The sequence below is a fragment of the Scyliorhinus torazame genome, chromosome 4 (assembly GCF_047496885.1).
Source record: "Scyliorhinus torazame isolate Kashiwa2021f chromosome 4, sScyTor2.1, whole genome shotgun sequence".
Lineage (NCBI taxonomy): Eukaryota > Metazoa > Chordata > Chondrichthyes > Carcharhiniformes > Scyliorhinidae > Scyliorhinus > Scyliorhinus torazame.
In genome coordinates, this window is record NC_092710.1 from 34,141,179 (window position 1) to 34,154,815 (window position 13,637).

The following is a 13,637-nucleotide window of genomic DNA, read 5'->3' on the forward strand; positions in this document are numbered from 1 at the left end:
ACTTGTACAACATTTACAACTTAATTATTTCTTTATCTTAACAATTTTTCTTTTAACAAGTTTTTTTCTTTTACATACACATAAGTATGAGCAAAATCAACTATAATTTCCAGATTTACACTTTTTAAAATGGTGTCCATGATCTTCTTTAAGTTTCTATTAATCTCCAGATAAAGTGAGATAAACCTTATTTCAAGTAAGTAAAACTTAAGATTCTGGCAATTTCAATCAATTGCTTTCGAAAATAATAACTTTTATCAAAGAGGTGGAGAAACCCACTGGTTTCCTTTAATTAATTCAAAACGTAACTTTGCTGGAGTTCACTGACTCAAAGGAAAGGTATCCGATTACACTACAGGCTGCTGCTGTTATCTCAAGGCCTGAGTGAGAAGCACTGTCTGTTTTCAACTCCGCCTGCTGCTGTTAACCCTTTGAGAGACTTCTGCTTCAACCTCACAATCTCAACTAGACCTCGGAACTTTACAGTCCAAGGAGACAATTTTAGCTTAATCAACTATATATTTAAAACACTCACACATAGAGTTGAACCATCTTCAGATTTAAAAACAGTTATACTGGACTGAACCCCCATTTATTTAAGTCACATCAGCCTCTGAACCCCGATAATAGACTGAACCTTTATTATTTAAAGTCACATCAGCCTCTGAACCCCAATAATAGACTGAACCTTTATTATTTAAAGTCACATCAGCCTCTGAACCCCAATAATAGACTGAACCTTTATTATTTAAAGTCACATCAGCCCAAAACCCTAACCCAAGCCGAAACAACAATATGAAATCCCATCAATTAAAGTGCTAATCCCCAGACTGACCTGTGATTTCGTCGAGGCGGTATTTCTGTGCCAACCGCGAGTGACCAGACTAATCAGACGATGAGAAGAGGGGAACAATCAATGCTGGTCGTTTTCCATTTCTACATTGAGGGCCCTTTGTTCCCGTCCTCCTGTTCATAATCAGTCTAATTCTGATTTCGCAGTTGGAACAGGATCGCCCAGAGAAATCCCGGTTTTCGGCACCAAATGTTGATCTCCTATTTTCTTTCTCTGTCAGTCTGGCCTCAATAAAAGTTGAGACGGATTCGCACGTAAACAGAAGTTATTTATTTAGCTTGCAAGCTTTATCATCTTACAGAATGTAACAGGACGTCCTGCCTCTTACACTCCAGAAAACGACTGAACTAACAGACAAAGGAATCTCTGCAAAATCAGTTCAAATGGTATCAAGTTTCACATACTCGACGGACATAGGTCAGCCTATGTCCCGCCTGACCTGTTTAATCCATTCTGATTGGCTCACTTCCAATCCCTTTCTCTGGCCCCTATCAATGCATCCTCACTCTTATAGACACACCTCTTCCTGCTTTTTCCATGCGGTCCCAAATTCCTTTGTCCCTAACTGCAAAAATCAAAGTGGCTTATTTCTACATTACATTAACTAGTATCTCTAAAGTAACTATTTTATATCACATTCGTCAAGAGCAGGGTGTCTGTGTGAGGGTAAGTGTGTTACTGTGTGTGTGGACTTTTCTCTATCTGTCTATCTGCCAGTCGCCCTGGTCCAAGATTATATTTCACTCTCCATAGATGCTGCCTGACCTGCTCAGTATTTTCCCGCATTGGTACAAGAGCGCGGAGGTAAGGCTGAACTTATACAAGACACTAGTTAGACCTCAGCTGGAATATTGTGGACAGTTCTGGGTGCCACACTGTAGGAAGGATGTGAACACACTGGAGCGAGTGCAGAGGAGGTTCACAAGAATGGTTCAGGAATGAGATACTTCAGTGATGAGGTTAGATTGGAGAGGTTGGGTCTGTTCTCCACGGAGAGAAATGGCCAAGAGGAGATGAGATAGAGGTGTTCAAATTCTTGGGGGTGCCGGACAGAGTAGACAGGGAGAAACGGTTCCCACTATTAAGAAGATCAAGAACGAGATGGCAGAGAATTAAAGTGAATTGGAAAAGAAGCAAATATGATCTGAGAAAATGGAAACAGTATAGTGTAGAGAGAGCCCTGCTCGATATCTGACCCCGTGCTGTACCTGTCCTGGGAGTGTTTGATGGGGACAGTGTAGAGGGAGCTTTACTCTGTATCTAACCTCATGCTGTACCTGCCCTGGGAGTGTTTGATGGGGACAGTGTAGAGGGAGCTTTACTCTGTATCTAACCCCGTGCTGTACCTGTCCTGGGAGTGTTTGATGGGGACAGTGTAGAGGGAGCTTCACACTGTATCTAAGCCCATGCTGTACCTGTCCTGGGAGTGTTTGATGGGGACAGTGTAGAGGGTGCTTTACTCTGTATCTAACCTCATGCTGTACCTGCCCTGGGAGTGTTTGATGGGGACAGTGTAGAGAGAGCTTTACTCTGTATCTGACCCTGTGCTGTACCTGTCCTGGGAGTGTTTGATGGGGACAGTGTAGAGAGAGCTTTACACTGTATCTAACCCCATGCTGTACCTGTCCTGGGAGTGTTTGATGGGGACAGTGTGAGGGAGCTTCACACTGCATCTAACCCCATGCTGTACCTGTCCTGGGAGAGTTTGATGGGGACGGTGTAGAGGGAGCTTTACTCTGTATCTAACCTCATGCTGTACCTGTCCTGGGAGTGTTTGATGGGGGACAGTGTAGAGAGAGCTTTACTCTGTATCTGACCCTGTGCTGTTCCTGTCCTGGGAGTGTTTGATGGGGACAGTGTAGAGGGAGCTTTACTCTGTATCTAACCCCGTGCTGTACCTGTCCTGGGAGTGTTTGATGGGGACAGTGTAGAGGGTGCTTTACTCTGTATCTAACCCCGTGCTGAACCTGTCCTGGGAGTGTTTGATGGGGACAGTGTAGAGGGAGCTTTACTCTGTATCTAACCCCGTACTGTATCTGTCCTGGGAGTGTTTGATGGGGACAGTGTAGAGGGAGCTTTACTCTGTATCTAACCCCGTGCTGTACCTGTCCTGGGAGTGTTTGATGGGGACAGTGTAGAGGGAGCTTTACTCTGTATCGAAACCCATGCTGTACCTGTCCTGGGAGTGTTTGATGGGGACAGTGTAGAGGGTGCTTTACTCAGTATGTAACCCCGTGCTGTACCTGCGCTGGGAGTGTTTGATGGGGACAGTGTAGAGGGAGCTTTACTCTGTATCTAACCCCGTGCTGTACCTGTCCTGGGAGTGTTTGATGGGGACAGTGTAGAGGGAGCTTTACTCTGTATCGAAACCCATGCTGTACCTGTCCTGGGAGTGTTTGATGGGGACAGTGTAGAGGGAGCTTTACTCTGTATCTAACCCCATGCTGTACCTGTCCTGGGAGTGTTTGATGGGGACAGTGTCGAGGGTGCTTTACTCAGTATGTAACACCGTGCTGTACCTGCCCTGGGAGTGTTTGATGGGGACAGTGTAGTGAGAGCTTTACACTGTATCTAACCCCATGCTGTACCTGTCCTGGGAGTGTTTGATGGGGACGGTGTAGAGGGGGCTTTACTCTGTATCTAACCTCATGCTGTACCTGTCCTGGGAGTGTTTGATGGGGGACAGTGTAGAGAGAGCTTTACTCTGTATCTGACCCTGTGCTGTACCTGTCCTGGGAGTGTTTGATGGGGACAGTGTAGAGGGAGCTTTGCTCTGTATCGAAACCCATGCTGTACCTGTCCTGGGAGTGTTTGATGGGGACAGTGTAGAGGGTGCTTTACTCAGTATCTAACCCCGTGCTGTACCTGTCCTGGGAGTGTTTGATGGGGACAGTGTAGAGGGAGCTTTACTCTGTATCTAACCCCGTGCTGTACCTGTCCTGGGAGTGTTTGATGGGGACAGTGTAGAGGGAGCTTTACTCTGTATCGAAACCCATGCTGTACCTGTCCTGGGAGTGTTTGATGGGGACAGTGTAGAGGGAGCTTTACTCTGTATCTAACCCCATGCTGTACCTGTCCTGGGAGTGTTTGATGGGGATAGTGTAGAGGGTGCTTTACTCAGTATGTAACCCCGTGCTGTACCTGCCCTGGGAGTGTTTGATGGGGACAGTGTGGAGAGAGCTTTACACTGTATCTAACCCCATGCTGCACCTGTCCTGGGAGTGTTTGATGGGGGACAGTGTAGAGAGAGCTTTACTCTGTATCTGACCCTGTGCTGTACCTATCCTGGGAGTGTTTGATGGGGACAGTGTAGAGGGAGCGTTACTCTGTATCTAACCCCGTGCTGTACCTGTCCTGGGAGTGTTTGATGGGGACAGTGTAGAGGGTGCTTTACTCTGTATCTAACTCCGTGCTGAACCTGTCCTGGGAGTGTTTGATGGGGACAGTGTAGAGGGAGCTTTACTCTGTATCTAACCCCGTGCTGTACCTGTCCTGGGAGTGTTTGCTGGGGACAGTGTAGAGGGAGCTTTACTCTGTATCTAACCCTGTGCTGTACCTGTCCTGGGAGTGTTTGATGGGGACAGTGGAGAGGGAGCTTTACTCTGTATCTAACCCCGTGCTGTACCTGTCCTGGGAGTGTTTGCAGGGGACAGTGTAGCGGGAGCTTTACTCTGTACCTAACCCCGTGCTGTACCTGTCCTGGGAGTGTTTGATGGGGACAGTGTAGAGGTTGCTTTACTCTGTATCTAACCCCGTGCTGTACCTGTCCTGGAAGTGTTTGATGGGGACAGTGTAGAGGGAGCTTTACTCTGTATCTAACCCCGTGCTGTTCCTGTCCTGGGAGTGTTTGCTGGGGACAGTGTAGAGGGTGCTTTATTCTGTATCTAACCCCATGCTGTACCTGTCCTGGGAGTGTTTGATGGGGACAGTGTGAGGGAGCTTCACACTGCATCTAACCCCATGCTGTACCTGTCCTGGGAGAGTTTGATGGGGACGGTGTAGAGGGAGCTTTACTCTGTATCTAACCTCATGCTGTACCTGTCCTGGGAGTGTTTGATGGGGGACAGTGTCGAGAGAGCTTTACTCTGTATCTGACCCTGTGCTGTTCCTGTCCTGGGAGTGTTTGATGGGGACAGTGTAGAGGGAGCTTTACTCTGTATCTAACCCCGTGCTGTACCTGTCCTGGGAGTGTTTGATGGGGACAGTGTAGAGGGTGCTTTACTCTGTATCTAACCCCGTGCTGAACCTGTCCTGGGAGTGTTTGATGGGGACAGTGTAGAGGGAGCTTTACTCTGTATCTAACCCCGTACTGTACCTGTCCTGGGAGTGTTTGATGGGGACAGTGTAGAGGGAGCTTTACTCTGTATCTAACCCCGTGCTGTACCTGTCCTGGGAGTGTTTGATGGGGACAGTGTAGAGGGAGCTTTACTCTGTATCGAAACCCATGCTGTACCTGTCCTGGGAGTGTTTGATGGGGACAGTGTAGAGGGTGCTTTACTCAGTATGAAACCCCGTGCTGTACCTGCGCTGGGAGTGTTTGATGGGGACAGTGTAGAGGGAGCTTTACTCTGTATCTAACCCCGTGCTGTACCTGTCCTGGGAGTGTTTGATGGGGACAGTGTAGAGGGAGCTTTACTCTGTATCGAAACCCATGCTGTACCTGTCCTGGGAGTGTTTGATGGGGACAGTGTAGAGGGAGCTTTACTCTGTATCTAACCCCATGCTGTACCTGTCCTGGGAGTGTTTGATGGGGACAGTGTCGAGGGTGCTTTACTCAGTATGTAACACCGTGCTGTACCTGCCCTGGGAGTGTTTGATGGGGACAGTGTAGTGAGAGCTTTACACTGTATCTAACCCCATGCTGTACCTGTCCTGGGAGTGTTTGATGGGGACGGTGTAGAGGGGGCTTTACTCTGTATCTAACCTCATGCTGTACCTGTCCTGGGAGTGTTTGATGGGGGACAGTGTAGAGAGAGCTTTACTCTGTATCTGACCCTGTGCTGTACCTGTCCTGGGAGTGTTTGATGGGGACAGTGTAGAGGGAGCTTTGCTCTGTATCGAAACCCATGCTGTACCTGTCCTGGGAGTGTTTGATGGGGACAGTGTAGAGGGTGCTTTACTCAGTATCTAACCCCGTGCTGTACCTGTCCTGGGAGTGTTTGATGGGGACAGTGTAGAGGGAGCTTTACTCTGTATCTAACCCCGTGCTGTACCTGTCCTGGGAGTGTTTGATGGGGACAGTGTAGAGGGAGCTTTACTCTGTATCGAAACCCATGCTGTACCTGTCCTGGGAGTGTTTGATGGGGACAGTGTAGAGGGAGCTTTACTCTGTATCTAACCCCATGCTGTACCTGTCCTGGGAGTGTTTGATGGGGATAGTGTAGAGGGTGCTTTACTCAGTATGTAACCCCGTGCTGTACCTGCCCTGGGAGTGTTTGATGGGGACAGTGTGGAGAGAGCTTTACACTGTATCTAACCCCATGCTGCACCTGTCCTGGGAGTGTTTGATGGGGGACAGTGTAGAGAGAGCTTTACTCTGTATCTGACCCTGTGCTGTACCTATCCTGGGAGTGTTTGATGGGGACAGTGTAGAGGGAGCGTTACTCTGTATCTAACCCCGTGCTGTACCTGTCCTGGGAGTGTTTGATGGGGACAGTGTAGAGGGTGCTTTACTCTGTATCTAACTCCGTGCTGAACCTGTCCTGGGAGTGTTTGATGGGGACAGTGTAGAGGGAGCTTTACTCTGTATCTAACCCCGTGCTGTACCTGTCCTGGGAGTGTTTGCTGGGGACAGTGTAGAGGGAGCTTTACTCTGTATCTAACCCTGTGCTGTACCTGTCCTGGGAGTGTTTGATGGGGACAGTGGAGAGGGAGCTTTACTCTGTATCTAACCCCGTGCTGTACCTGTCCTGCGAGTGTTTGCAGGGGACAGTGTAGCGGGAGCTTTACTCTGTACCTAACCCCGTGCTGTACCTGTCCTGGGAGTGTTTGATGGGGACAGTGTAGAGGTTGCTTTACTCTGTATCTAACCCCGTGCTGTACCTGTCCTGGAAGTGTTTGATGGGGACAGTGTAGAGGGAGCTTTACTCTGTATCTAACCCCGTGCTGTTCCTGTCCTGGGAGTGTTTGCTGGGGACAGTGTAGAGGGTGCTTTACTCTGTATCTAACCCCGTGCTGTACCTGCCCTGGGAGTGTTTGATGGGGACAGTGGCGAGGGAGCTTTACTCTGTATCTAACTCTGTGCTGTACCTGCCCTGGGAGTGTTTGATGGGGACAGTGGCGAGGGAGCTTTACTCTGTATCTAACTCTGTGCTGTACCTGTCCTGGGAGTGTTTGATGGGGACAGTGTAGAGGGTGCTTTACTCTGTATCTAACCCCGTGCTGTAGCTGCCCTGTGAGTGTTTGATGGGGACAGCATAGAGGAACCCTTACTCTGTATCTAACCCCGTGCTGTACCTGTCCTGGGAGTGTTTGATGGGGACAGCATAGAGGAACCCTTACTCTGTATCTGACCCCGTGCTGTACCTGTCCTGGGAGTGTTTGATGGGGACAGCGTGAGTGAGTGGTTGTGTCAGTGTATAAGTGAGTGAGTGTGTAAGTGTGAATGAGTTTGTGTGTGAGTATGTGAGTGAGTGACTGTGTCAAAAGTTACTGAATGTGTAATGGTGAGTTTGTGTAAGAGTGAGCAAGTCAGTGTGTGTGTGTATGTCAGTGTGAGTCATTGTGTCAGTCAGTTTGAGTTTGTGAGTGAGTGTGTGTGAGTGGTGGTGTGTAAGAATTAGTGAGTGGGTTATTGAGTGTGAAAGAGTGTGTAGGAGTGAGTGTGTGTTAGCATGTGGGTGTGATAGTCTGTCAGAGTGATAGTGAGTGTGTGAGAGTGAGTGTGTGTAAGACCGAGTGAGTGTGTGAGACTAAGTGAGTGTGTGTGAGTCAATGTGTAATAATGAGTGAGTCTGTAGGAATGAGTGAGTTTCAGGCTGTATGTGAGTGTGAGTGAGTGTAATCGTGAGCGAATGTGAGTCAGGATGTGTAACAGTGAGTTAGTGAGAGTGTGTGTTAGTGAGTGATTGTGTAAGAGTGTGAGTGAGTGTGTCAGACTGTGTGATTGAGTGTGTGCGCGTAAGAGTGAGTGACTATAAGTGTGAGTGTATGAGTGAGTGTGTAAGTGTGAACGAGTTAGTGTGTGTGAGTATGTGAGTGAGTGACTGTCAAGAGTGACTGAGTGTGTAATGGTGAGTGTGTGTAGGAGTGAGTGAATCAGTGTGTACGTATATCAATGTGAGTGATTGTGTAAATCAGTTTGAGTGTGTGAGTGAGTGTGAGCTAGTATGTAAGAATGAGTGAGTAGGTGATTGAGTGTGAAAGTGTGTGTCTGTGTGTAATTGTGAGAGTGTGAAGAACTGTGAGTCACTATGCAAGAGTGATGTGTGTTAGCATCTGGGAGTGATTGTGTCAGAGTGACAGGTGTGTAAGAATGAGTGTGTGACTGTGACAGTGAGTGTGTGACAGTGAGTGTGTGAGTGAGTGTGTGTGCGACTGAGTGAGTGTGTGAAAGTAAGTGAGGGTGTGTGGATCAGTGTATACTAATGAGTGAGTCTATAGGAATGAGAGTGAGCGTGAGTGAGTCAGTGTGTAATAGTGAGCGAGTGTGACACAGGTGTGTAAGAGTGAGTTAGTGAGTGAGTGTTAGTGCGTGATTGTGTAAGTGTGTGAGCGAGTGTGTAAGTGTGTGTGAGAGTGTGAGTGAAATCTACCCCCTCAATTAGATTGCACACTGTGTTGCACTCCAGTATATCTGTTAACAGTGAGTGTGTGTTAGGGTGACTGTGTGTAAGAGTGAGTGAGTCAGTGTGTGAGTATGTAAGTGTGAGTGATTGTGTAAGTGAGTTTGAGTGTGTGGGCGAGTTAGTGTGGAAGAATGAGTGGGTGTGAGTGAGTGTGTATGAGCGAGTGAGTGAGTGTGTATCAGTGAGTGAGTGTGTAAGAGCGAGTGTGTGTGTGTGTGAAGGAATGTGTAAGAGTGAGTGAGGGAGTGTGAGTGAGTGTGCAAGTGAGTGCTTACGTATGAGAGAATGAGTGTGTGTAAGACTGAGTGAGTGGTGTGAATGTGTAAGTGAGAGTGTGAGAGTAAGTCAGTGTGTAATAATGAGTGAGGGTGTAGGAATAATTGAGTTTCAGTGTGTGAGCGAGTGTGTAATAGTGAGCAAGTGTGCGTCAGGGTGTGTAAGCGTGATTTAGTTATTAAGTGCGTGATAGTGTGTGTTAGTGAGCGATTGTGTCAGGGTGTGAGTGAGTGTGTAAGAGTGAGTTAAATCTAAGCCCTCAATTTGGTTTCACTCTGTAACGCACTTCTGGGTATCTGTTATTCTCCATATAAACTATCCTGAACCCCTCGATTAGATTCCAGTCTGTAACTCACTCCCGGGTATCTGTTATTCTATATATAAACTATCCTGAACCCCTCGATTAGATTCCAGTCTGTAACGCACTCCCGGGTATCTGTTATTCTCCATATAAACTATCCTGAACCCCTCGATTAGATTCCAGTCTGTAACTCACTCCCGGGTATCTGTTATTCTCCATATAAACTATCCTGAACCCATCGATTAGATTCCCGTCTGTAACTCACTCCCGGGTATCTGTTATTCTCTACATATGATGTGGAGATGCCGGCGTTGGACTGGGGTGAGCACAGTACGAAGTCTTACAACACCAGGTTAAAGTCCAACAGGTTTGTTTCGATGTCACTAGCTTTCGGAGCGCTGCTCCTTCCTCAGGTGGCAGGATTCACCTGAGGAAGGAGCAGTGCTCCGAAAGCTAGTGACATCGAAACAAACCTGTTGGACTTTAACCTGGTGTTGTAAGACTTTGTACTATTCTCTATATAAACTATCCTGAACCCCTCGATTAGATTCCAGTCTGTAACTCACTCCTGGGTATCTGTTATTCTATATATAAACTATCCTGATCCCCTCGATTAGATTCCAGTCTGTAACTCACTCCTGGGTATCTGTTATTCTATATATAAACTATCCTGAACCCCTCGATTAGATTCCTGTCTGTCACTCACTCCCGGGTATCTGTTATTCTATATATAAACTATCCCGAAGCCCTCGATTAGATTCCAGTCTGTAACTCACTCCTGGGTATCTGTTATTCTGTATATCATCTATCCCGAAGCCCTCCATTAGATTGCAGTCAGTAATTCATTCCCAGATATAATCTATTCTGTGTATTAACCAACGATATGCCGGACTGAGATGTGGAGGAATTTTGTCACTCAGATGGTGGTGAATCCTGGGAATTCTCTATCCCAGAGGGATGTGGAGACTCAGTCATTGAGCCGGTTCTAGACTGCGATTGATTGATCAACAAGAGGCACGGGGATAGGGCAGGAAGACGGTGTTGAAATGGAAGAATCTCCATGATCATATTGATTGGTGGAGTGAGTTCGAAGGGCTGAATGGACCAGTCCTGCTCCTATTCCTTGTGGTCTGTCATTGCTAATTATTTCTATGTTTATCTATTTAAGATTATCCGGAAAAGTGGGATGGAAATGAATTCGGCATCGTTTTGGATTTGGATATTGGAGTAATCATCATTTGGGGTCAGTTCTGTTATGTTGATAATTTGCGATCTCTTTTCAAAATAAAACCCTTCCTTTGAAAACATTGCTTCATTCCCTCTACTTGCTGTAAATATCCTGGCAGCGTCTGTTGTGGAAATTGGAGAGGAACATTTATTCCGTTTGTAACCCCGTGGTGCACCTGTCCTGGTAGTGTTTGATGGGACAGTGTAGTGGGAGCTTTACTCTGTATCTAACCCCGTGCTGTACCTGTCCTGGGAGTGTTTGATGGGGCAGTGTAGAGGGAGCTTTACTCTCTTTCTAACCCCGTGCTGTACCTGTCCTGCGAGTGTTTGATGGGGCAGTGTAGAGGGAGCTTTACTCTGTATCTAACACCATGCTGCACCTGTCCTGGAAGTGTTTGATGGGGTCAGTGCAGAGGGAGCTTTACTCTATATCTAACCCCGTGCTGTACCTGTCCTGGGAGTGTTTGATGGGGAGAGTGTAGAGGGAGCTTTACTCTGTATCTAACCCCGTGCTGTACCTGTACTGGGAGTGTTTGATGGGGACAGTGTAGAGGGAGCTTTACTCTGTATCTAACCCTGTGCTGTACCTGTACTGGGAGTGTTTGATGGGGACAACATAGAGGAACCCCTACTCTGTATCTAACCCCGTGCTGTACCTGTCCTGGGAGTGTTTGATGGGGACAGTGTAGAGGGAGCTGTACTCTATATCTGACCCCGTGCTGTCCCTGCCCTGGGAGTGTTTGATGTGGGGACAGTGTAGAGGGAGCTTAACTCTGTATCTAACCCCGTGCTGTCCCTGTCCTGGGAGTGTTTGATGTGGACAGTGTAGAGGAAACCTTACTCTGTATCTAACTCCTTATTCATGGGTCACTAAACGCTAGCGTGCGGGTACATTAAGCAATCAGGAGGTCCAATGGTACGTTAACTTTTATCGCTCGGGTTATTAGTACAGGGGTTAAGATGACTTGCTGCAATTTTTCAGAGCCTTGGTCACAACACACCTGGACCATTGTGTAGAGTTTTGTTCTCCATATATAAGGAAGGATATACTTGCTGTAGAAGGAGTGTAACGGAGATTCACCAGACGAATCCCTGGGATGGTGAAGTTGTCTGATGAGGAGAGATTGAGGAAAATGTACCCGTGTTCCCGAGAGTGCCGAAAAATGAGAGGTGATCTTGAAACATACACAATTCATACGGGGCATCACAAGATAGATGTAGGTTGGATGATCATTCTGACTGGTGAGATTAGAACCAGGGGGAGGGGGGCACAGTCTCAAACCATAAGACATAGATGCAGAATTAGGACACTCGGCCCATCGAGTCTGCTCCGCCATTCAATCATGGGTAATATTTTTCTAATTCCCATTCTCCTGCCTTCTCTCCATAACCCCTGACCCCCTTATTGATCAAGAACCTATCTATCTCTGTCTTAGAGATACTCAGTGATTTGGCCTCCACACCCTTCTGCGGCAAAGAGTTCTACAGATTCACCACCCTCAGGCTGAAGAAATTCCTCCTCATCTCTGTTTAAAAGGATCGTCCCTTTAGTCTGAGATGGTGTCCTCTGCTTCTAATTGTTCCTACAAGTGGAAACATCCTCTCCACGTCCACTCTATCCAGGCCTCGCAGTATCCTGTAAGTTTCAATAAGATCCCCCCTCATCCTTCTGACCGCCAACGAATACAGACCCAGTGTCCTCAACCATTCCTCATACGACAGGTTCTTCATTCCAGGGACCATTCTTGTGAACCTCCTCTGGACCCTTTCCAAGGCCAGCACATCCTTCCTTAGATACCGGGCCCAAAACTGCTCACAATACTCCAAATGGGATCTGACCAGAGCCTTTTCCAGCCTCAGAAGTAGATCCCTGGTCTTGTCTTCTCGCCCTCTTGACATGAATGCTCAGAATCAGGGGTAGACCATTGCAGACTGAGATGAGGATGAATTTCTTCATTAAGAGGGTGGAGAATCCAGAGGGTTGTGGAAGCTCAATCATTGAGCATGTTCCAGACACAAATCGTGTGTGTATAATGCAATAGGAATGTGTGTGTGAGTGTGCGTGCGTCTGTGCGTGCCAGGATCTGTTTGAATGGTGGAGCAGACTCGATGGGCCAAATCGCCTACACCTGCTCATATTTTCCTTTGAGACTTAAATGCGTATACACACACAGGTTCACAGATACACACATGCGCGTGCACACACTGACTGATACATACACGGGTCCAGATACATGCATACATACACACACATGCGTGCATAGACACATGCGTGTACACACACATTGGCGCACACACACACATATATATTAGCCATTTAAGACCATTTGATAGAATGCTACACATCCCAGTTTGCCAATGACACCAAACATTAGACAGCGTTGTAAGCAACATAGCTGGAAATATCAAATTGCAGGGAGATATTATCGTTTTGGCAGTAGACTGAACTGGTGGACGTGTTTCAGTGTTGGGAAAGGTTTAGATGATGTGCTTTAGACTTAAAAAGGATAGAACCGTGATCTTTTTAAATGATGAGAAGACAGAAACATTGGAAGTTTAAACTGTACAGATATTTCACAGCTAGATTCACACAATACAGACAGCAATGTATCGTAGATTTTGGAAGTGCCACAAATGTTGTCAAGTGCAGTGCGAGGCGTACCTCAATGTTTCAGTCTTACTGAGAAACTGTCAGCCCACAGGGACAACCTTTCTGTATAATAGGATTGAAGCACAAGTTCAAATAGTTTTGTTTCAAAGTTTAAAATAACCAGTCATTTTTCTGTGCAGCTTTCGGAATCTGTCAGTGGAATTTAGGTTATACAGGCAAGTGTTAACAAGAGTATTGGGAAATGATTAGAAGTTTTGATGGAGATATTCCTGCATTATGGAAATGTGTGAGATCTATTTAGGGTTGGGGAATGGATTGATCAAAGGATGTAGTTTTTTGTTATCTTTCTCAGACTGACAGCCTTGAAGATTCACAACTTCCATGTGCTGAGATAAAGGATTGATCAACCAAGGCCTATTATTCAAATACTTCAGACAAGTGACAAAACAACAATAACAGAGAATATACAAACAGAGACAAGCAGACACCTGAAATCGGAGCTTAAACTTCATGTTTAAATGTGAAGGGCTGAAATAAGCAAGAGTCCACCCTGGGATTCGGTGCAATTTGAGTTCTGCTTTT

At 46.7% G+C, this 13,637-nt stretch overlaps 1 long non-coding RNA gene across 1 annotated transcript; it reads left to right on the forward strand.

Annotated features, from left to right (window-relative positions):
* Positions 1-1,505: 1,505 nt before the first annotated feature.
* Positions 1,506-10,522, forward strand: LOC140410183 (uncharacterized). Its single transcript, XR_011940533.1, has 2 exons — positions 1,506-1,657; positions 10,386-10,522. It is a non-coding gene; the product is annotated as an uncharacterized lncRNA (long non-coding RNA).
* Positions 10,523-13,637: the final 3,115 nt, after the last annotated feature.